At 37.2% G+C, this 24,606-nt stretch overlaps 1 long non-coding RNA gene across 2 annotated transcripts in view; it reads left to right on the plus strand.

The window, feature by feature from the left end:
• Window positions 1-5,118: 5,118 nt before the first annotated feature.
• LOC117083669 overlaps window positions 5,119-24,606 on the plus strand; it is a 68,913-nt gene continuing 49,425 nt past the window's right edge. For both annotated transcript variants that reach the window (XR_004437157.1, XR_004437158.1), the window contains exons 1-2: window positions 5,119-5,258; window positions 20,010-20,121. This is a non-coding gene — a long non-coding RNA (uncharacterized LOC117083669). The remainder of the gene's footprint in view (window positions 5,259-20,009; window positions 20,122-24,606) is intronic.

Here is a 24,606-nt window from a genome sequence, read left to right on the forward strand (position 1 = left end):
AAATAGAAATTCTTTGCAGAGTAGGAGGTCACATCATTGTCCCCCATTCACCTGGGGCAGCTGATAGAAGAGAAACAGCATTGCTTTTGCCCAGCAAAATTTTAAATAATTCAAAGAACAACACCTTAGGTCATGGTTTGATGAAATCTTCTATAGTAATTAATTTCACAGATGGCAAATATGGAATATTATTAGAAATTAATGATTGAACAGCTATGATAAGATTTCCTAGGAAAAGAGCAATCAAAATACATTTTCCAACTTGTCTAGATAAGTGGCATTAAGAATCAAAAGAGGGTTATGCTCCTGTCTAACCACTACAAAAACAGGAACAAATAATGCTGTTTGTGTTCATGTAAGTAGACATTGCTAGTATTTACCAATATTCAGTTATTTATCACTTATTAGTACAAAGAGACCTCATTCTCATCCTGTCTTGCAACTGGAAGAGTCCACGTGACTAGCCATGTGACAGATCTGATCAGCTGTATGACAAGTAACATGTGTCGCCTTCAGATGAAAGCAGTGAAGAACTTTGTGTTACTTCCCTAGTGTTCCATCCTGTTATATGACCTACTAAAGAGGCCTGGAACCCCGAATGGCAACATGGAGAACAACTTCCCTAGAAAGGCATCTGTGGCCATTGTAGACATTAAATGAGAGGTAAATTAACCTTTGTGATCCAAAGCCACTCAAATCTTGTGGTTGTATGCTACCACAGGACAACCTGGCTTATTATGAATCATATCACAGATATATTACAATTTTTTAAAACCTATCTCTAATAAAAATGCATTCACACAGTTTTTGAACATGTCAAAATATTTTTTAAAGTGCTGAAAATAAAAAAAAATATTTCAAATGCAAGCATTTGAAATTTGCAAATTTTTTTAGTGTTTCATCTTCTTTGTATGTCTTCATTAACAGGATAACTCAACATTGAATGCAAGAAATACTTTCAACAAATGTTAGTAATATTTAAAGTCATGTAACTTCATCACAAAGCCAATTGTTTAGAATTTTCATGAGCAGGGTGCAGTGGCATGTGCCTGTAATCCCAGCTACCGGAGAGGATACGGCTGGATCATCAATTGAGTGCAGGAGTTCGAGACTAGCCTGGGAAACATAGCAGGACTCCCACCTTTTCACACATAATAGAATAAATTACAATTTTCATCATCTTTTTCTGCCAGATTTAAAAATCTTTTACTTTAAAAATTTCAGAAACCATGTTAAGAAAAAAATAAGTTTTGATTAAAAGAGGAGATAAATTTTATGACTGAAAATTAGTTATGAAAGTTAAAATCTCAATTAGCTATAAAACTTTATTAAAGGTGAGAATTATCTTAAACATCACAGTTTCCTGAAATTTCTCACTCTTTTAATTGTTCACTTAGAGTTTATTGTAAACACCTATATTCTTAGGCAATTCTTTCTTCCAGAACCCATTTTTGCTTGGTTATCCAGTCTTCTACTTTTATCAGCATTGAAAAACTTAAAACCCCAGGGCTAAGAACACTTGTAAAGAGACCTACCTACCCTTTTCCCAAACATCTGATGTGTTGGGTATTTATATTATCTGGTATTACAATAGAAACAATGTTCTTGATGAAGATTGTTTCAATAAATGACTTTTCCAATTATCAGACTCCTTAACTTCACTTTTGTACTTAATGTAGTGTAAAGCTGTTTATTGCTTCTTTATTCCAGGGTCAAAAACATTTTTCCATCTCTATATTTGCAGCAAATATAAGCAGGTGGAATATTTACTATGTTGTAAATATCCAATATATGCAATAAACTCAACCTCTCTAAAATGTTTATTTGTGATTCCTTTATGAGCAACCTAATGATGCTGAACCAGTATTTAAAGACTCTCTTCAATGTAAATGCCCTATTTGGTGCTCCCTAATTTAGTTTCACTGATGCAGAAGTAAAATCTAAAGACTATATCATAGATAATGCAAAACACTTAAACACTGTTTTGAGGGGAACAAACGACTGATTTTTGATATGTATACAATTCTAACTGCAGGAACTGTAGCTAGAGAGTTGCCAATCAAGCATGCACATTCAGCAGCTCTAGGAAATCCTGCAAACCCCAGTTAAATCGAGTCTGGTTAAGATAACTCTTATGAAATATATAAATTTAGAGACCTACCCCCACCCCAGCATGTAGGGTAGCAAATCTCAGGCATGAATTTTTTCTTTACATTCACCCATGATTAGCATCTTTTTCCCATTAGAAAGCGTATTGTGAATGCTAAAAATCGATTCTAGTGTTCTACACAGTGGAGTATGTAAAATGGTCTAGTCTCTCTGTAAAATGAAGGAGAGAGAGAGAAAAAAATTCAACTTGGCTCATACACTGCATCCTTTTAATTTTCATTGTTGGATATAATTTATAAAAAATACATAACAGTACAACATGTACTGTATATCATTTATACATAGTTTTAAATACATATATTTGGTAAGATCAAAACACTTTTTCTACTAAGGGGACATTTCCATATGTTTTTGAGAACTCTGTTCATTACATGAATGAAAAAGTCAAAATATTCCTCTTTATTATTTGTGAATGAAAAAATCATTCAAAAATTGACTGTAACTGAAATTTGTATTTCCATTGTTCTTTACAATTTATAAATTGCTTTGGTAAGAATGTATCCCTTGTATGAAATGTAGTGTCTCAAAGCTGATGTTTCTTCTACGGTCCAGCTTGTTCACAAGGAATAGGGACACAGTGATTGAGACTTGCCTTTCACTAGTGATCCCACCACTTCTTACTAGCACAGCCATGGGTACTTTACCCTGGAGTTGAGCTCTCATCTGCAAAATGGGGGATAATTAGGTTTACCTTTTAGCATTATTGTGAGAAATGTATGGATTAACAAATGTAAAGTCTGGTTCAGAGTAAGGGTTTAATAAAACTTAGCTAGAAGCAAGTCTTAGTTGGTTCCAACAATTTTATGTACTTCTGAAAAATGTTTGGAAGGATTCTTGGAGCCTACATTTTATAATGGCTATGAAAGGAATATCCATGGAACTGTTTAGTGAGAGTTACAGAGATCACAAATAGATTAAGCAAATTATAAAATTGTGGGTAGATAACAACCTGCTGTCCATCAGCAGTCTCTCCTCATTGGGGTATCACAGAAGCCCTTAACCAGGAAGGACAAAAGTAGGGATTTTGCCCTTGGTGAACTGGCCTTGCTGCTCATTATCTCAGATATATCTTTTTCTCTCAGGAAACCAGGAGCACACTGCGGATGTTTTGGTCATTTCCTTGTATTAAAACTCATTATCAATTGCAAGATATATCAGATCTCTGCATTCGAAGTACAGAGAGCGGCTCTCAAGACAAACTCAGTGTGCATATTTACATTGACTATTCATATGAGTTTAAATTTGCTGCCCTCCATATTCGTGCACAAGATAATTTTCTGGAAAGTGGCTCATCTTGAAAGACTGTTTCAAAACCCCTTCAGCTTGGAAAATCATTTTTATCAAATAAAGGAGAGTATTTTGAAGCTGCCTTGGCTTTAAACAAAAAAGAATATCTATCTACTAAAATATTACTAAGTGCCTCAGCTTTGTTTCCTTCCCTAGTTTTGCTATAGCTTCATTTCTCTGTGCTTTCCATCTCAAGTGACGATACCATTTGACATTAGAAAATACACACTTTCCATTATATGTCGACAATTTGGAGTTTCTTCTATTTGATGGTTCATGCACACTTCCCTGTACAATTATACTTTTCAGAAAGTTAATTTTGAAATATGACTTATATAATCTACTTGGACTATGTAATAAATACGTTTATTCTATGGATTAACTACTTAGAAAATATATTTCCCTTCTTTTGCTAGTAAACTGAAGTCGTGATTGTAACATGGAATTGTAAAGAGAATATAATGATATTTTCATGGTTTTCAAGAGTAAAAGGATGTAATAAAGAATGTTGATTTGTCAGGGAAAAAACAAAAAAGCCTATCTAACAATGGTGTTTATTAAATGCCTGCATATAATTTTGAGGAAATGGCATAAAACCTTTAGAAATGTTGTGTGTGTGGGAAAATTTTTAGTAACATTGTAAATATTTACCATAGATTTTGAGTAAAAAAGGGGTAAAAACAACTGTAGGATTATTATAATCCCAGTTCAGTGAAAAAATGCAGATAAGCCTTGATACGGTTAGGCTTTGTGTTCCCACTCAAATCTCATCTTGAATTATAGAGTCCCTCACCCCACAATCCCCATGTGTCAAGGCAGAGGCCTGGTGGGAGCTCATTGAATCACGGAGGTGGTTCCCCGGGCTGTTCTCGCGGTAGTGACCGCACCCTCGCGAAATGTTCCCGCGGTAGTGGCCGCGCTCTCGCGAGGTGTTCCCGCGGTGGTAGTGGCTGCGCTCTCGCGAGGTGTTCCCGTGGTAGTGGCCGCGCCCTCGCGAAGTGTTCCCGCGGTAGTGGCCGCGCTCTCGCGAGGTGTTCCCGCGGTGGTAGTGGCCGCGCTCTCGCGAGGTGTTCCCGCGGTAGTGGCCGCGCTCTCGCGAGGTGTTCCCACGGTGGTAGTGGCCGCGCTCTCGCGAGGTGTTCCCACGGTGGTAGTGGCCGCGCTCTCGCGAGGTGTTCCCGCGGTGGTAGTGGCCGCGCCTCGCGAGGTGTTCCGTGGTAGTGGCCGCGCTCTCGCGAGGTGTTCCCGCGTGGTAGTGGCCGCGCTCTCGCGAGGTGTTCCCGCGTGGTAGTGGCCGCGCCTCGCGAGGTGTTCCCGCGGTAGTGGCTGCGCTCTCGCGAGTGTTCCCACGGTGGTAGTGGCCGCGCTCTCGCGAGGTGTTCCGCGGTGGTAGTGGCCGCGCTCTCGCGAGGTGTTCCCGCGGTAGTGGCTGCGCTCTCGCGAGGTGTTCCCACGGTGGTAGTGGCCGCGCTCTCGCGAGGTGTTCCCGCGGTGGTAGTGGCCGCGCTCTCGCGAGGTGTTCCCGCGGTAGTGGCTGCGCTCTCGCGAGGTGTTCCCACGGTGGTAGTGGCCGCGCTCTCGCGAGGTGTTCCCGCGGTGGTAGTGGCTGCGCTCTCGCGAGGTGTTCCCGTGGTAGTGGCCGCGCTCTCGCGAAGGCTGACGGTTTTATAAGGGGCTCTTTCCTCTTCACTGGGCACTTGTTACTGCCACCTTGTGAAGAAGATGTGAGAAGACGCCTTGCTTTCCCTTCACCTTCTGCCGTGATTGCAGGTTTCCTGAGGCCTCCCTAGCCATGCTGAACTGTAAGTCAGTTAAACCTCTTTCCTTTAAAATTATTCAGTCTTGGGCAGTTTTTTATAGCAGTATGAATATGGACTAATACAAACCTTTTGGTAAATATTTGGAATTATGAGTTACGTTGCATCTTGTGATTACTAGATTTTTAAAGATATTTAACAGTTTTTAAATATACATATAATTATCTTAAAATAATTTTTAGGACAGGCGCGGTGGCTCACGCCTATAATCCCACCACTTTCAGAGGCCGAAGTGGGCGGATCACTAGGTCATGAGCTTGAGACCAGCCTGACCAACATGGTGAACCCCGTCTCTACTAAAAATACAAAAATTAAAATACGAAAATTAGCCGGGCGTGGTGGCCCATGCCTGTAATCCCAGCTACTCAGGAGGCTGAGGCAGGAGAATGGCTTGAACTCAGGAGGCAGAAGTTGCAGTGAGCCGAGATCGTGCCACTGAACTCCAGCTTGGGAAACAGAGCAAGACTGCATATAAAATAATAATAATAATAATTTTAATAATATTTTCTAAAATCTAAAAACATTTGGAGAAATGTTTGACCGTTTCTGGTGTATGAACATTCTGCCACAAGTTCCATCAAAGTAGGTCAAAACCAGATGTGTAACTTTTCCAGAAAAGACCAGCAGAAGTTTTCAAATTTTCTACTCAACAAGAAATATCTGGAAAATTCGTTTAAATGGAAGATTCATAAGCCCCATTCCGGATTCTGATGAAGTCAGTCTAACATAGTTCCCAGTAAGTTGCCTTTTTTAAGAAGTACCTCAGATGATTCTGTTGCAGGTGGCCACTAAAGAAAACTGGACTGAAGCTGACATTTAAACTGTGCTTTCACTTTTCTAGTGATTATCTTGTACGTGGTAGACCCTGCAGCATTTGGAGAAAGGGCATTTTTAGCAGGGATATAAAGCATGCTGACCTAAGTGACTCTTACCTGAAGTTCTATAACACACTCAGATAATTTTTTACAGTAGTTGTGGTAGTAGCCATCATAGTAGGAGCAGTAGTAGCAGCAGCACTAGTAAAATAGTCCCTACTTACACTCAGTGGATACATCCTAAGACTCTCAGTGGATGCGTGAGACCATGGATGGAACCAAATCTGTATACACTATGTTTTTTCCTACACATACTGATACATTTTGGATTTTCACCCCCTCCAAATTTCATGTTGAAATATGACCTCCAGTGTTGGAGGTGGGGCCTGATGGGAGGTATTTGGATCATGGGGGTGGCTCTGTCATGAATGACTTACTGCTGTCTTGCAGGTAATGAGTGAGTTCTTGCTTGATTAGTTCCTGTGAGAACTGAATGTTAAAAAGAGTCTGGCACCTCCCTCCCTTCTCCTTCTTCTTTCCTCTCTCACCATGTGATGCTTGCTCCCCTTCTCTTTCCATTATGAGTGGAAGCTTCCTGAGGCCCTCACCAGAAGTAGATGTTGGTGCATGCTTCTTGTAAAGCCTGCAAAACTGTGAACCAAATAAACCTCTTTTCTTCATAAATTACCCAGCTTCGGTTCATGTTTTATAGCAACACAAACAGACTAAGACCCTTACCTATGAGAAAGCCGAATTTATAAATTAGGCATAGTGGAGAGTAACAGTAACTAATAATTCAGTTATTATTAGTAAAGTATTATTAATTAAAATAAAGGTTACTTGAACACAAACACTGAGATTCTGCAACAGTCGCTCTGATAACAAGAATGAGTGGGTAGTATATACAGTGTGGCTACGCTGGACAAAGGGGTGATTCACAAACTGGGCAGAATGGAGCAGGAAGATGAGAGATCTCATCATGCTACTCAGAAGAGCATGCAATTTGAAACTGAGGAATTCTTTATTTCTGAAATTTTCCACTTAATATTTTCTGACAGTAGTAGACTTCAGGTAACCAAAACACCAGAAAGTGAAACCATGGATAAAGGAGAACCACTGTAATGTGAGCTGCTTGTACTTCTACAGCGTTTGCTCTGGAAAAGGTACTGCCCTGAGCCACCGGTAAAGAGTCATCTCCATTAAAATAACAGAAAAGAATAACGCATGGTAGTTTTATGCTCTGCTGTCTTTCTGCTTGAGAAACAAAAAAACTAGAAATGTCTGAAGAAGTCTCTGGAGAGATTTATGGGACACATCCTTGAGAGCATCCTGATTAATTTAGGACATGGAGGGAGAAGTTACTGGGGTAGTTTTTGACACAGATGAACACAACATATCCCTAGGATTTTTTGTCCCATCATTCTTAAAAATATACCACTTCACAATAAGAAATGAATTGAGTTCTGAGGTATTCTCTATAACTCCTGAAAGTACTAGTAACTCAGGTCCTCAGTTTGTGGATTATCCAGAGCCTTTACTCATTTTCCTTCTGCCCTGTGAGAAAATGGTCTTTGGCCATTTTATTCACTGTATTTCTCCTGAAAGGCAAGTAAGGGGTGGACACCACTAAGGCAACTGCCATCTGCCCTATGTCCTGATCTCAGATCCTTTCTCTCTCTCGCTTCTTTCTTCCTTCCTCTGTCCCCTTAAATGTAGCACATTTACTAAACTAAAGCCAGATACTAACACAATTAAAGTTTTCTGTTAAGGAGTGAAAGTCAGGTTGTGTGGGACAAAGCCAGTCTAGCAGCTGTGACTGGATATTAGACAATCCAGCCTAGAGCAAGAAGTTTCAAGTTATTCCCCTTATGATTAACATGAAAATTGGCTTGACATTGAATTTGCATTTCTTCATCTAGTTAAAAGAGGTAAGGGGAGAATTGTCTCCCGATACAAATGGACTCCCTTGCTCTCTTCCAGGAGGATACACACTCACACAGTTTTTATTCAACTGCTGATGGAATGAACATGGACACACTGAATGTAACAACAAGGAAACGTAATAGCTCCACACTGAACCGAGCTTCATTTTGCAGGTGTTTAACTCTGGGGCTGTCAATCTGCTTCTCCTGAAAACTACCATTCTTCCCTCTGGTTTTGAATATACAACTTTTCAAGAATGAGGGGCTTTTCTCTTCTTCCAAATATCTGGTACTCTTTTGACCAACAGTTTCTTTATAAAAGCTTTGAATTAAAGACCAGGAAATGTTGGTCTTAAATTTCTGCCATTTCCATTTCAAGTAGTTCAAGTACTGAGACATATTATTCATGGGTTTACCAGAATGTTGGCAAAAGAAGAATAGTACAACAGATATTCTAGCCGCCTTAGAGACTCTTCTAGAACTTTTCTCTATCCAAGTAACTAAAATCGTGCCTTAATATTATATAAAACAGCCAAGCACCAGCTTTGTGAAAATGAGCACAAAATTTGTAGTTCTGGCAGGACAAGGGGATCTTGGTTGGCTTTTTTTTTTGGAACAGAATCAACATTTTCAATTTTATCCCAATGAGTTCTAGTATCTAATATTTACCAAGCCCATTGAGTATAACACATACCCTTTTTAGAAAAGTCAAATTTAACTGTTAATATTCACATTTTCAGCATGTTTTCAGCTGTATGTGCTGGGAGCTAGGCTAGAGATGGGATAATAGGCCAAATAAACATTGTCACATGCCACATGTCACATGAAGTTTGTGTTTCACAGTGAAGACAGCCTGCTCAGAGCTCTGTGATATTTAATCAGCACTCACCTACTAATCCTGGAAAGACTGTTTTCCTTAAATACCTGTGACTGCCTGCTCATGGAGTTCTGGTATGGAGGCACACTTGGCCCTTGTTAGGGCAAGCTGAAAGTGTCAGAGGGTTAGTGACTCCAGGAGCAGCCCTTCACCAATGATGTGTGGTGATTTGGTGGATGCAGAACACCTTTCTGCTCTTGGACGGGGTAACAGTGAGGTATTGTTCTACGCTGTTTCCCTGACCTATGAGAGGAATTGTATTTTACTTGCCTTCAATTAAATCTATTCAGTAAAGCACCCTTTACAGATTTCTTCCCTTCCTTTTTCTACTTCCTTATTCCCCTGACTATGCTTCCTAGACTCCCCTTTTCAAATAAAGTACTTTTTCTAAAATCCTTGCTTGGGACTTGATTGGGATTGTATATCCGGACCTCAGGTCTTGCTGTTTAGTGGAATTTCTTGCTTTTCCTCCACATCATTTCCCATCCTCTCCGTCTTCAAGTAGTCTCTCTAGCAGGAGAGACAGGATTCATCCATGGTAGTTCAGAGTTCCCCAGAATGCAAAAGTAGAAGCTGCCACTTCTTAAGGACAAGGACTGGAACTGGAAGCGTGTCACTCCTACCACATTCTGTTAGTTAAAACAATCCGTAGAACCTGCTCAGGCTTCAGGAGAGAGGATGACACAAGGGTGTGGATACGGGAAGGCAAGGTTCTCTGGGGCCACCGATACGATGAACTCCCCGTGGTGGGAGTGTGAAGAATACATCCCCCCAAGTCAACAGAATAAGAAAGAGGGTAGGAGGAAATTCTAATACTTAGCAAATGATTTAACTCACTCTTTCATCATGCATTGACAGGCAGATATTAAAAATAGGCCTAAGATAATTAACTACATTTTTCTAGCTCTTTCTTCAATTTCTTTACAAGAAATTGTAGACTATCTCACATCTGCATTATGCTAGGCACTCACCCTCATTGAGTACAAGCAACACAGTTGTTTTATTTTGTTGTTGCTTGGCATAATCCCTACAGCAAGAACACCTTTGTACATGCTTCTCTGCCTGAAGATCATTGAGCTTTTTGATTGATCATCATCTTCTACTTCCATAGTCCATATCAGTGTCAGTTCCTTCAGGGGCACCTTCTCTGGTCTTCCTGATTCAGCTCTCGTACCTCTTCTTTGTAATCTTCAGCAGAATCCCATTTTACATTTGTTTCTGTTTTCCCACTACTTCTAAACTCCTTGAGAGCAGTGACCTTTGTATCTTTTGATTCACAATTGCCTAGACCCTACCATAGTACTTGTCATGTAGTTGGCATTCCATGCATATTTACTAGATTAGTAGGTGGGTAAGTGAAATAAACAGGAATGGTGGTTCCCGCTAGTTACATGTTCTGTTTCTTCGTGGTTATTCTCTAGAAAAATACCTTTAAAAAGTTATCCTTTCTCCATTGTCATTTATGTAGCAACACACAATCACAAATAAATAGCCAGGAAGTGTAAAAAATCCCCGAATCCTGTTGTTCTCAAACCACAACTTTTAAAGACTCTCTGAGAATCCCTTTGCTTCCTCTTATCTTGTGACCTTTATGCCTTGAATTCAGGGCTTACTGCCACTTATCTGAAAATCTCATATGTTTTAGATAGATTCTAAATTTTTTTATTAATTGGATGTATATATTTAAATAAACCATAGTTAATAACTAAAAATTACAATAGAAATGACTCAAGATGTTTCTGCATTAACCATAAAATTAATAAATTTACATCCAATTATTCCTATAGGATATATATATACTTGAAAATGTAATTACAAGTATAATTACACTTATATAAATTACCCTGTGACACAATCTGGAATTTAATCTTTCAAACTAATTTTTACACGTCAGTTGCTCTCCACCAATAATCATATTTTGATTTGTTTAACTTGCTCAGTCTATGACTTTACCATATTAGGTAGAACAGTGAAAGATATCAGTATAATTTTTATAGGATTACTTTATGTAAAATACATGCTACCATTATATATGTGTGCATTGTGTGTGTGTGTGTGTGTGTGTGTGTGTGTGTGTGTCAACTGATTACCTTAAAAATTAAAAAGTCAAAGTGGCCCCAAGTTAGGTTATATATAAATTGATATGTATCATACATAGAATTCCACATACAATTTTCCAAATATAGCACAAATTAGTGCCTTCTAGAACTTTGTTGCAAAAATGTCAATTGAGGATGGCATATTTTAGATGAAATGTAAGTAGCCAATATTTACATACTTTTCAATTGATAGGCTCCCCTAACAAATCTCTGCTCAGCATTTGCCAGAGAATATAAATTTTTTCTCAAGAATGAATATTGCCTGTCTTATGAAAATGCTGTGGCTTGCACAAAATCTTGCAAATCCAACAAAGTTATAGTTCTTAGGAGACATAAAATTTGTCATTCCAATCCTGGAACTGTATATGCTTAACCTTTTGCAATGGGTCTTACATCCTTGAGAGAACTCAGCTCACTCAAGAGCACACTTACATTTTAGAGGGCAGCAGTGCCCTTCCCATGTAGTCATAATGAATTGCATGTCTGAAGGCTCAGAAGAAGTTAACTGGCATAATTATCTATCCAAGAGGCAGATATGTTGTTGGCATAATTAAACAACTGCTAATGACATGGAAAAAGGGTAGACGCCCAGCAGTAGCAGGCAATATTTTAGAAGCAATATCATCTTTTTTCTTTATTTTTCCGTTATTCACTGAAGTACAGCACAAGACTCACAGCATAAACAAAAGTGAAAAACACTGTCAAATCTTCCTCTTGGTTTACAAAGGGGAATTTCTGAGTTTTTAATATAACAAGTATGTATAATAATTTTCGGGCCGGGTGCGGTGGCTCAAGCCTGTAATCCCAGCACTTTGGGAGGCCGAGACGGGCGAATCACGAGGTCAGGAGATCGAGACCATCCTGGCTAATACGGTGAAACCCTGTCTCTACTTAAAAATACAAAAAACTAGCCGGGCGACGAGGCGGGCGCCTGTAGTCCCAGCTACTCGGAGGCTGAGGCAGGAGAATGGCATGAACCCGGGAGGCGGAGCTTGCAGTGAGCTGAGATCCGGCCACTGCGCTCCAGCCTGGGTGGCAGAGCAAGACTCCGTCTCAAAAAAAAAAAAAAAAAAAAAAAAAAAAAAAAATAATAATTTTCAAACATCCCTTTTTTGTTTTATTAAACCATCTGTCCAGAATTCAGAAGAACACTAATATTTTTCAATATGGTTTAAAATTCACATGCGACATTTTAATTGAAGGAACCAAAAATACTTCCCAAACCACTGGCAGGATTGGGGACAGTGTTTAAAATGATTTGAAAATTTTTCTTCCATGCCATCTGTTGGTTTTCTTTCCTTTATATAGCAATTTCCCTGCTTAGTACTAGAAAACTAGTATTGGTTTTTTCAAATATAGGAAACCCAGCTGGAGATGACCAACTCTAACTAGAGAGCAGTATACTGCTTAGTGTCTTTTCACTTAGCGCCTTTATCATTATTCATATGTGATTCTTTTATGTAAAATGTTTTTCCTTAAAATGCCAAATTCTAGCTCCATTCTATACCAAATTATTTGTATTTGAAATTTTTGGTGTTAATTAGGGTTTCAAAAGCTTCAGTGTACTACCGTCTCTTACATAAAGATTTTGGAATCCAAACTTCAAATCACAATGACTCATGTAGTCTTGTGCAAAGATTGAATCATTCTGTTAGACAAACTGAGCTTTGAGCTAGAGTTAAGTAAACAGCTGTTAAATATTTAAATGTTACAGTGATAGCATTTCACATATTTATTTGCGGCTTGGGGATATATTGCTAGATCGACGAGCATAGCTAACAAATTAGCCTTGCAGTTTAATATCAGTGATTCTGCGTATTGCTTATCTGAGCCAGCACACCCCACTTACGACCTCAACAGGAAAGTATGGTCAAGCTAAAGTTACCTTCCAGATTGGTTAAATGAACACTGTATAAAAAGCAACGTACGGGACACCTTCATGAATGATAACCTATATTGTGTTATTATTTGCTTGAGCTCAACTTCCTGGGATTTCTCTTAATTTTCTTCTAGACTGTATTGGAGTAGAATCTCAAGATGGGTAAATAAATTCAAGTCACAAATAGTCATGAGAAAAACAGCTTGCAAACTTCAAAGAAAATAGATAGACATGAATTCTAAAGTAGCAATTATGTCTTTAAGGTTTAAAGATTTCTAAAGCCTTAAAGTGGTTCAAATCAATCTATGGAACTGACTTTAGAATTGGAACTATTGTAGAAGTGGAAGCTGGGCTATTATGCGTGTTCTTGGACATGGACATCAACAATCTCACAAGTAAACACAGCAACGTATACATCTTTGTTCAGGTGTTCTGTCATCTTCTTACACAAGTTTTGGAATACACACATCCACATACAAATACAGTTTAATGAGTAATAACTATAAATGTGACCTACTTTACTTGATGTACTTATTGTTTTAAATATAGGTTTATGCAGAAAAAATACACGTAGAAAGAATTTATACTATTTTAAATTTCATTATGTTTGATCAAAATGTAGATTGACAGCTATTTAAGGTAAGGTTACCAGATAAAATACTGGACACTCAGTTAAATGTAAATTTAAGATAAATAAAAGTTTATTACATGTTTATTGCAATTGCTTATTTCGTGTATTTACCTATATTAAATATTGTTTATGGTTTACCTGAAATTTGTATTCAACTGGACATACTGCATTTTTGTTTGCTAAACCTGGCTATTCTAATCTAAGGTTTTACTTAGTAGTAATATTTTAAACTTATAAATAGCATGTAAGTACCATATAACTTTACATTCCCTTTTGAAAGAAAATCTTATCCTACAAGGTATAGGATTTTTAATGTAGTCCCATTAATAAGAAAATGTTCAGACCGATTAACTGCAGAAAGATGAGAAAACTAGCAGACTGCAGCTATTTTACTAATTATGGAAAAAAGATTGGCACTTTGGCAAACCTTAAATAATAAAGTTGTATTTTGAGATGGTGGTCACAGTTTCTAAATGCTAGTTTGTCCAATGTGAACAAATGATCACTAAGATTCTGGAGTGGGTGAGTCTCCTCCCTCCCTCCCTCCTCCCGTCTTTTTCTCCCTTTTTTCCTTCATTCCTCCCTCCCTCCTCCTTTCCTTCGTTCTTTCCTTCCTCTTTTTTCTCTCACTGTAATAGCCTCCAAGATAGCCCCAATGCCCTGTTTTTCCAGTTATGCATGTGTTTGTACAGGTTTCTCTCAAGTTGTATTAGGATTGTTTGATTTGACCAGTAGAATACAGCAACAGTAAGGGTACATACATCGCGTCCATGGCAAGGTCTTGAAAGGCATTGTGGCTTCTGCCTCATTCTCTTTGATCACTAGTTCTGAGGGAATCCAGCTGCTGTCGTGAGAGGTTCACATGGTTGGGAGCTAAGGTCTCCTCCTGGTAGCCAGAGAGAAACTGAAGTCTTCGACTCATAGCCATATGAATGAGCTATCTTCGAAACAGTAAAGTCTAGAGATAATTGCAGTCCTGTCTGATATCTTGACTACAACCTCATCAAAGACCTTGAGCCAGAGTCACCCACCCAAGGCAATCTGAAGTGGCCAACTCTCACCGATTGTGTGAGATAATAAATATTTGCTGTTTTAAGCCACTGAGTTTTGCAGTAATTTTCTATGTGGCAAAGTATAACTAATATACTTAAAATAAGCTATAAAAATGGACTTTTGGGAGAAAATAATAAAATATTGATGCTAACGTCTTCATTTTCTCTAAATACTTTTCTAGAGACCATAAAACACTAGAGCAGAATATACACTGTCTATGCAAAATCTAGACCACTTCTCTAGTCTCATCTAAGCAAAAGTCCAACTTTGGACTTTTTAAAATTGTGTTATAAAGTTGTAAACATACAAATTTGTAGCAGACCGAATGCCATACAGCACAAATGACACACTCAACTTTCATGATTACCATTTTGTCCCACAACTTCCTCCCTTTTCTTACAGGTGGGATTCTGACGATTTTAGGTAACAGCCTCTAACCCCTGTGCCTCGGGGTCATTCTCCTGTTTCTTACACAGATAATGTATCTCATTTTTGACCTTTCAGTGTCCTAAAATGTCAAAAACCAATGTAGTTCATATAAAATGAAATACATTTAAATCCTCCCAGCATTAAGATAGCAGTAAATGTATGAACACATTTACATGATCTTGATATTTAAGACAAAAGCAGAAAACAAATAAAACTTACTTGGTACCAGATTAGCATAACACCCTCCTTCTTTATTTTTTTATTTGTCATTTTGGTGTCACAAAATACTAATTTGGCATCAACAGCATTTCTTTCCATTTAGTGATATTTTCTTATGCAAAGGATCATTTTCTCAGATTAATGTTTCTGCTTGTTTATACGAAAGATTATCTTGGGACCACTTAATCACATTGTTTTGCCCTACTAAGCTTAATCCACTGGCATTCATGCTTACAAAGTATAGTCATAAATATGAAGGCCTCAGATTTACTATAACATTCATGTTTTATTCAACCATACTACATGTCATAGTGTCTTTCTTATAAATTTAAAACATTGCCACATTTGTGATTCATCTGATTTTAAACACATAAATGTACTTCTTAATATTATAAGACTCCTTTTTAGTCATTATAGAATTCTTAGAAACTACTACGTATGTTAATTTTTTAAAAGATTGCAAAAATACCTAATTACTAAGGGTTGGATATATTTTTAAATTAATTTTGAAATTTTTTTGCTGAAAAATAAAAGGCCATTGTGTTATGCTTTCATAAAACCAAAGATGCAGGTATATTTAGGCAGTATACTTCTTGAAACAATGGTTTGTTTCTTTATCAACTTTTACACTGTTCAAAGGATTCTGACATTTTCAGTTTCTCAGAAATAAGGTAAACTCCTTCTTCTACTGCTGACTTATTAAATGAACAAAACTCCCTTATAGCATAGTTATACTGTTGACTTCATGAAATATCTATAAATGGCTATTCTTTAATTAGTTTGAGAAAACTTAGTTCAAAAACAGTAAGAGAGTTTCATAATTTCACTAATGAAAAGCTAAGATTCTACAAAATAAATAATTGCAATATTTTAAATATGTATAATAAGCCTTTACAACATTTTAAGCATTATTTTTCAAATAACATATACACAAAATGTTCCAGCTGGTTTATTTATTGGCTGAACAACTACTAAGCATGCAGTATCTGTACTTTAAGTATGAGTTAAACACTGGGGTTGAAAAGAAAAATAATTATGATTACTGTTTTTACAGAGATTTGCATAAATAAACTGATGTAAATCATCAAAATAGAACACAGGCTCCATCCAGGGAAAAATGTGCCATTTAAAATTTGCTTTATTATTTTAATATCAGAAACCCAAAATGATAGGGCTAGTGGAGTTTCCTATAATATTAATCTGCAAATATTGAATCTATAAAACTTTACTTACTGTTGTGAACTTTTAGGTTTATCTGTTATGTAAATAATAAGTTGTGGGCACATAGTTAAGCCTAGAAGGAAGTTAGTTATAATTACACCTGAATTCTAAAATAATCTAGATCCAGCATGCATGGGTGATACTGTCAGAAGGTTCTGATATCCATGACTTTGTATTCATGCCTGAATAACCATGTTATTTCTACATTTCTTTATGTTTAATCAACATTTATTAAACAACATTTTGTGTTTTCAATACAAAATTTTGTTAAATAAAAACCTGAATATGATGCTCAGCATATCATTTGATTACTTATCTGTGTGTATTATGAATAGTTCATAGCAGGTCTGCAATAAATGTTGAAAAAAATAAAATGATTGAATAGCCAGAGGTAGTTCATAAAAAAAATTTGAATAGCATATCTGAATTCTGCTGCTTATTGAAATTATCAATTGTGTCTCATAGTTAATAATATATTATAGCATAGAATATTATAATATTATATCATATATTAGAATTATATAATTCTATATTAATATAACAGAATATTAATAAACTAAATTATGCAATAATAAGCTATAATAATAATTTAAACTATAATAATAAATCTTCAGTAAAATTCAGAGATAAACACAAAGTTTATTTTTTGGGTGTGAATGTAAACATTTTTGTGATCAGTAAAATCTACTCAAGTATAAGGAAGAATGGTGATGATTAGATAGAAAATTACAATACTGTTGATAAAACTGATGAAGAATGACTGAAATCGTAGTCTTTTGTTAAGATGTAATTGTTTGTTTTGTAGTAATTCCTAGTTTTAATTTAATTGAAGATGAATAATATATTGAAAAGGGAACACAAAATGTATCCAGAGTAGTAAAATAAATAACTGAGATATACATGTGGGAATAAGGATAGCAAATGATATTAGTCATCTAACATTCTCCTCTGAGTCTGACTGACCAAGAGGTGAATTCTCATTTTCCCCAATGTCCTTAACAGTTCTGCTGAGTTAGCACCTATTGGTATGGAGCCGAACACAATATTATCTAACAGCGCCTTAAAAAGAAATAGAAGAAAATGAAAATAGGCTTCTGATTAAAAAAGCACAAAGATTATGGAAAAGGGATAAGTCAGTGTAAAAGCAGCTGGCATTTGTGAGATACTCTGAAAAGGGAATATTCAGTTTTTACGTAGTTGTGATCACTAAATGACGATGTGTTTTCATACTAACTGACTGAAAGGACAAAATTACCTTTTATTTCATATTAATATTGTAAAGTAAGGGCAAAGTTAAGAGACTATTACAGTTTCAGGGAAGTGGCCTTAGGAGATTTACACTGTCCAAGGTAGTGGGTGGAAACCTTGATCGATTCTACGGAAGAAACATAGAAGGTATTTGGGGTTTTGAGTAACTGTATCTCCAAGCCTACCTGGCAATTCTGGAAAAACCAGAGACCCGATTGTCTTCTGTAATCAACTAGGACAGATCCCCTTTGCCTCACCTCTGTGCCTAATCACGTCCTACTGGTGCAGTGAACAAAGGCTCACTGTGTTCCCAGTGTCCCCATGTCCTGGGCAGGTTGTCCAGGAATCCGAACCGTCTGTGCTGCTTGTTACTTTGATTGCTGTTCTTTTTTTTTTTTTTTTTTTTTTTTTTTTTTTTTTTTTTTTGAGACGGAGTCTCGCTCTGTCTCCGGGCTGGAGTGCAGTGGCCGGATCTCAGCTCACTGCAAGCTCCGCCTCCCGGGTTCACGCCATTCTCCTGCCTCAGCCTCCCGAGTAGCTGGGACTACAGGCGCCCGCCACTTCGCCCGGCTAGATTTTTGTATTTTTTAGTAGAGACGGGGTTTCACCGTGTTAGCCAGGATGGTCTCGATCTCCTGACCTCGTGATCCACCCGTCTCGGCCTCCCAAAGTGCTGGGATTACAGGCTTGAGCCACCGCGCCCGGCCTGATTGCTGTTCTTACCCTCACCATGTCCCAAAGCAATTGGGTCAGTCCTGAGTCAGGAGCAGATTAGGAAGGCAACACCTCTATCCTCCATAACCTGACAGTGTTCCAAATGGGCAAGATGCCATGTTAGCAGATGGCAAAAGACCAGAGCCCTGGAAGAAAATAAATGTGCCCCCTGATTTATAGTCATATTTACTGTTGAAGAATGTTGAAGTTGCAGTTTCTGTAAACCTTGTGCCTCTAAGTTTATGAGGATGATACACTCAGTTCTACTAAGAGCTCATTAAATTTAAATCGGACCAAGAGAGGCTATGAAATGTTCTACTTAGTTTGCTTTTAACATTTACTGCTTTTATGGAAGACCCAAATTCTCCTCCGGAAGGATAACATACATTTTTCTGATGTATGCCAAACCATTCCATATTATGCTATCATACCAAACCAGATAATCAAGAAGTAAAATTTAGAATGTATTCTTAAAGCCATAAAAGTTTTATCTATTGAACCAATAATTATGTAGCACTAGGAATTGTTCTAAGTGCTTTAAAATACTGTCTCCATCCACATAAAAACCCTAACAATGGATATTCCACAAATGTTAGAACACAGCTATTCCTTTTGTTGCTTTTTACCCACGTAAGAATAAGCACTCCCTTCTTTCCACCCCTGTGAGCACTAGGCACAGAGCTTGGACACAGCACATACCAAACACTGTATTGTTCCTAAGACCCTGAGTGTGAGTGACGTGTGTGTGTGTGTGTGTGTGTGTGCCCACTGGTCTGTGAGTTCTGGGATGGTAATGCTTGCTATCTTATTAATGTTTGGATCCAGAAGAATTAATTAATATATGATAGGTATATATTAGGAAGTCAACAAATGTTTTCCTAAGGAGAGACTTAATTTATTACTTTCCTCCTACACCGTGTTGGAATTTGGAATTGAATCCTGCAGTCTTATCACTCTAGGTGAGAAGTCAGAGAAGAAATGTATCTGTGGACTAGAGACACGACTCTAGGCAGCTGGGGCTGAAGTGCTAAAGCAGCTGGTGCCAGATGGTCAGTCCCACTACCATGAAGGTCACCATCAGCAGCTCACAAGGGGGAAGTAAGGTCACGGAACCAGCTTCAGGAGGTGACGCTTCCCGTATGGTCACTTCACTTGGCTCAGCTCAAAAGAATATTAATCTCAAAGTTCTATCCAAGTATTTTCTGCCCACTAATAATAGTAGTCAAATGTAAACTTAATCTAATATATAAACTTTTAGTTTATCTGAAGTTTTATGAAATGTATTTGTTTTACAGAAAAAAACTCACTTTTTTTTTGTTTCTGTTAGACTATAGTGTTAGAATGTGCTAGAAAAGCAAAAACCAACTCCTTAAGTAGTAAAGTATTTTCATAGTATCAGGACTCTAAAAAGCATTTTTTCTCTCCTTTTATCAGTGAAAATCTACAAAATCTTTAACAATCAAAATTGATGAATAGTGCGATGATCTTTAAAAATTCTCGAAGATGATTTCAAATCTTTCATATAGAATTCTTTAAAATGTCCCTTAAAATTATATTTTCCTAAATATTTCTCCACAGTACAAAAATATACAATATAATGATACATTTGTCTGCTTTTCTCTTTTGGAGGAATCCACAGCGTTAAACAACTATGCTCCTTACGGGTTGGTCTTACGTGATGGAGTCATTACAAAGATGTTCAGTGTGAATGTCTGGAACCTGTTGGAAGACTTGAAACCAGGTATGTGGGCAGATGGAACTTATGAGGTCTTCTATATTTTAATATTTCCTGCTGAATAGACACAGACTACTGAAGCAGAAATACCACCTGGTTCCTTATTTTATACCATAAACATAAACTGAGAAAAAACGCATCCATTTCACAGCATTAAAACTAGTTATATAACTGAAATTTAATCTATCTGTCTATCTATCTATCTATCTATCTATCTATATATATATATTGCTTACACATTCTCCTGATAGTATCTATTATTTTTAAACCTGTAAATTCTAAAAATGCAAGTAACATATTTACATTTAAGGGTGGGTTTGCAGTGTCTAAAACTGAAGAGGAGAGGTACGTACTAATCAATGTGACTGATTAAGATGTTTGTGCTAAGACAGTCATTGAAAAACCAGATTCTTGGAAGAAATCTGAAAAGGAAGCCTGCTCATTTAAAGAGATAGCTTTAAAATCAGATTACTTTGCCAAAAAATATAACTGTAATCTTTAAACAACAAGACAATTACAATAAGCATTTATCCTAATTTATAGGGAGCTACAAAATGTATTAAATGTATTATTTAATAATGATTATCAGTTTTGTGGGTGGTATTTGATAAAACACACTTTCTTCTCTTAGTGAAATGGTAATGTATGAAATTGCTTTCCTGACATCACAACTGGGAATTGTTCTTCCATTTTCTTCAAACCCCATGAAATTATTCATGAATTAAGTTATATATTTTGCAGCCACAGGTCTATTTCTGACAACCTCCTTTGCTGTCCTTACGTTTGCTGTAGTCTTCAAAATTTTAAAGTACATCCAGGAACCCTCCACTGTCTGCTCGTCATTATCATATTTTCACCATTTCATTGATGGCTCTCCAGATTATATCTATCATTTTACTTTCAACATGATATTTTCCCCCTTCCCCCTCTTCCTGTGGTCTCCAGGACTATCAGTTGCAAGTGAGGGTTTTTTTTTTTTTTTTTTTTTTTTAGGCATTAAAGGTCAAAACTGTTCATCAGAATGCATAATAAATGTCAGAAAGCCAGGACACAGCAGTGGAAATAGCCCCGATGCAAAACACACCTAATAAGAGAATCACGTAAATCCCGCATTGTGAAGGGCATTTGTATTATAGAATGCTAATGCTCACTAATCAATTTCGACTAGCACAATCAGGCTGAGAGTATAGAGTAATAGTTAGCTCACAGGAAAACATATATTAGCACAACACAACATATTTAATGTGTCTCTATGTGTTGCTAAATAAGCAATTAGGTACACTGTGTCTTCTTTCTGGAGTCTAATTCCTCTTCTGTGATGCTCTCACCATCATGGTGAGAACTTCATTCATATACAACTGGATATGCACCCTTTAACCATCCAGTGATACCTGAAATATATTTCTCTCTACCTATATAAAATCGGTATTCTGAAGTTCATCACTCTTACATTTCCTTTAGAGATTCTGTAAACCTTAGGTTCCTAAAATCTTCAGTTTCCCTTCCTTTGAAATCTACTAATCTATCCTTCTACCTACAAGCACATTTAATTATATATTTTAAAAGAGAGAAAAGCACACAAAATCAATAAAAATCACCCCTGTCATCTAAGCCTGCTTCCCACTCTCTCGTATTTGTTTCCTTTTAAATTTCAAAATTCTTCAAGTTGCATGTATCTTTCCCTTATGGTCTAGTTTTGTGACCAAGCACTTGAATGAAATTCTCTATAAGAAAAAGGGTCACTTTATTTTTTTAGACCCAGTAGTCATGTCTTCTTCACCGTCTATGAACTCTGTAGGATGCAGATGTCTGTCGATCATTTTTGCATTCTTTCCATATCTCCCCAGAGTTCCAATCTCTGTAACCATCCCAGGCTCCTCACTGTTCCCTGGCTATTTCCTTTACTGGCTACTCTTGTGATTCTTAATTGTGAGTATACTTTATATCTGAGGCACATTGAATTTTAAAGCAAGAGGGTAATTTAGAGGTGATTTTCTCCAGGAGATACGCTGTCAAGGTGGTACTAGTTAAATACTCAAATAACATTTGCCAGAGCTACAAACCCCTAACCTCTTTCACTTAACACAGTTTTCCAAACCTTTTCAAAAAGCAGATTTCTCCTCTCCTCTCTTCAACCACATTTAAACTTTCTGCCTGTGTTGTAACGGTCTAAACACTCATTTATGTGCATAAACACAAACACTTGACGATCTTCGTGCTTTTCAGTTTCATCCTTTCTTATATAAAAGAATTAAAGGAAACAGAGGTATTAACAAACCAGTAAGTATCAATTTTACCCAAATAATTGATGCTAACTGGGAAACTGGGACTAAAAACTCATACATGCCTAAGCTCTTTGTCTTTATAACAGCTCTTTTATTCTCAAACCAGGTAAGCTGAACACCTCACAAACATGACGGAAACATGCCGGGTCCTCTCCCAGTGGCTTTCAAAGAAAACGTGAGGGAGATTTTGCTCTGGCCAACTCATTTCTTGGGTGTTATAGGCACTGAGATTTGGCTTGGGGCACAAAAGGTGTATCTGTTCTTGAGGAACTCATAGTCTATTAGGAAAGTCAGAAACGTAAACAGGTACGTTAAGCATAGAATAGAGTTCATTAATTTGGTCATGTTAAATTTATGAGTGATTACTACATGCTTAGCAGTTTTATCTTAGGCGTTGGGTATACCATGCTGAAGAATACACACACACACACGCGCGTGCGCACACACACACACACACTTGCTACATCATGGATCTTCAAAGTTCCAGAAAAGACAGGCATTGAAGAAGTAATTACAGGTGTGAAAATGTTATGAGAGGACAGTATAGGTCCATGGGTAGAGTTGCTAGATTTAGCAAATAAAAATAACAAAGGTGCCCAGTTAAATTTCAATTTCAGATACACAATGAATAATTTTAGTATATCCAGGTCCTATGCACTCCTGTATTTTAAGTAGAACATCTAATTTGGGAAAGTCAGAAGGCAAAATACACATTAACTATGTGAAGGGGTGGTGATCAAGAAAAAAAAAAAAAAAAGGACAGAATCCTGTTTTAGGCAAATTGAATGGCAGGTGGAAAGGCCCAGGGTTAGAAAAGCATGGCTCATGCAAGTACTGAAAAGGAGTTCCATGTGGCTGGGGTGTGGAGTGTAAGAAGGATGAGAATAAATTTATAAGGGTAGAAGAGGCCAGATTATGCAGGATCTAGGCTGTGTTATTATCGATTTAGAACTATAGAAACATTAGAGATGTGGCTGGGTGTGGTGGAAGATCAGATTTCCAAAAAGGGTTCTGGGGTGGGAATGTTGAGTTTGGCAAGCTCCTGTGGAGCTGTGTGTGCCGTGCACGCCTTTGGACCACTTCACAGAATGGTTAGTAAACATTGTGATCACTTTATTGTAGCATGATTGGCAATAAAAATGCTGTGGATATTTAATGATACAACTTGATGTGTTTGGAGATAAATGCACATCATGAAACTACCATAGTATCATCACTAATGATGTCGTAACTGTCCTCCTGTCGCTCCCCCACTTTTTTAACTTTTCAGCTAAAAGCACTTAATGTAAGATCTAACCTCTAAGCAAGTTTTTAACTGTACAACACAGTGTTGCTAATAGACCCTATAAAGTGTCTCTTAGGATCTTATTTATTTTGCATAACTGAAACTGCGTACCCTTTGACCAACACTTCCCATTTCTCCCTGCCCCCAGCTCCTGGCAGCAACCCTTCTAATCTCTGCTTCTATGTGTTTATCCATTTTTTAGAAACCACCTATAAGTGACATCTTGCAGCATTTGTCTTTCTGTATCTGGCTTATTTCACAGAATATTTGTAATATGCTAAATACAATTGTAGGCATACTAATAATGAAATGATGTATGAACATTGTTAATAACCCTTTAAATATTAGCAAGTCTAATAACATACATTTAAAAAATATTGATAAGTATGAATGACAATTGTTCAAATCATTGTATAATTTAAATGTATGATAAGTATTGAATAATATTTTTACGTATTCTTAAGATAATATGAAAGTGTTCATGACTTGTATTGGTCACAAAGACACATATATTGCTAAGTACTGTGACTTATTACCTATATTCATAAGTAAAAGAAGTGCTAAATATTAAAGATCATGAAAATAGAAATGTAATCTTTTTTCATCCAAGATCACAACCATGTGAACTTGATTCATCGACTCTTCGGAAGCCCATGGACCTCAAGTCAAAGTGCCCTTTTCCAGTTATCTTCATCATACCAAAGTGGACTGAGGAGGCTCCACTGCTCGACAGACTCAGATGGGGCTCGTTACTTACCCACATCCGTTTACCCTTTACTAGCTGGACATATTGATACCTGGCTCACAGTCATCGTTTTCAGCTCAAGTCTTGCCATCATTTTAGACATTTCAAAATCTCCATGGATGACTAGCCATGAACTCCAGTTCTCAACTCTTTGACCTCGCATTGGGTGGACTTTA

This window comes from Trachypithecus francoisi, unplaced genomic scaffold (assembly GCF_009764315.1).
Source record: "Trachypithecus francoisi isolate TF-2019V2 unplaced genomic scaffold, Tfra_2.0 Lachesis_group0, whole genome shotgun sequence".
Taxonomy (NCBI): domain Eukaryota; kingdom Metazoa; phylum Chordata; class Mammalia; order Primates; family Cercopithecidae; genus Trachypithecus; species Trachypithecus francoisi.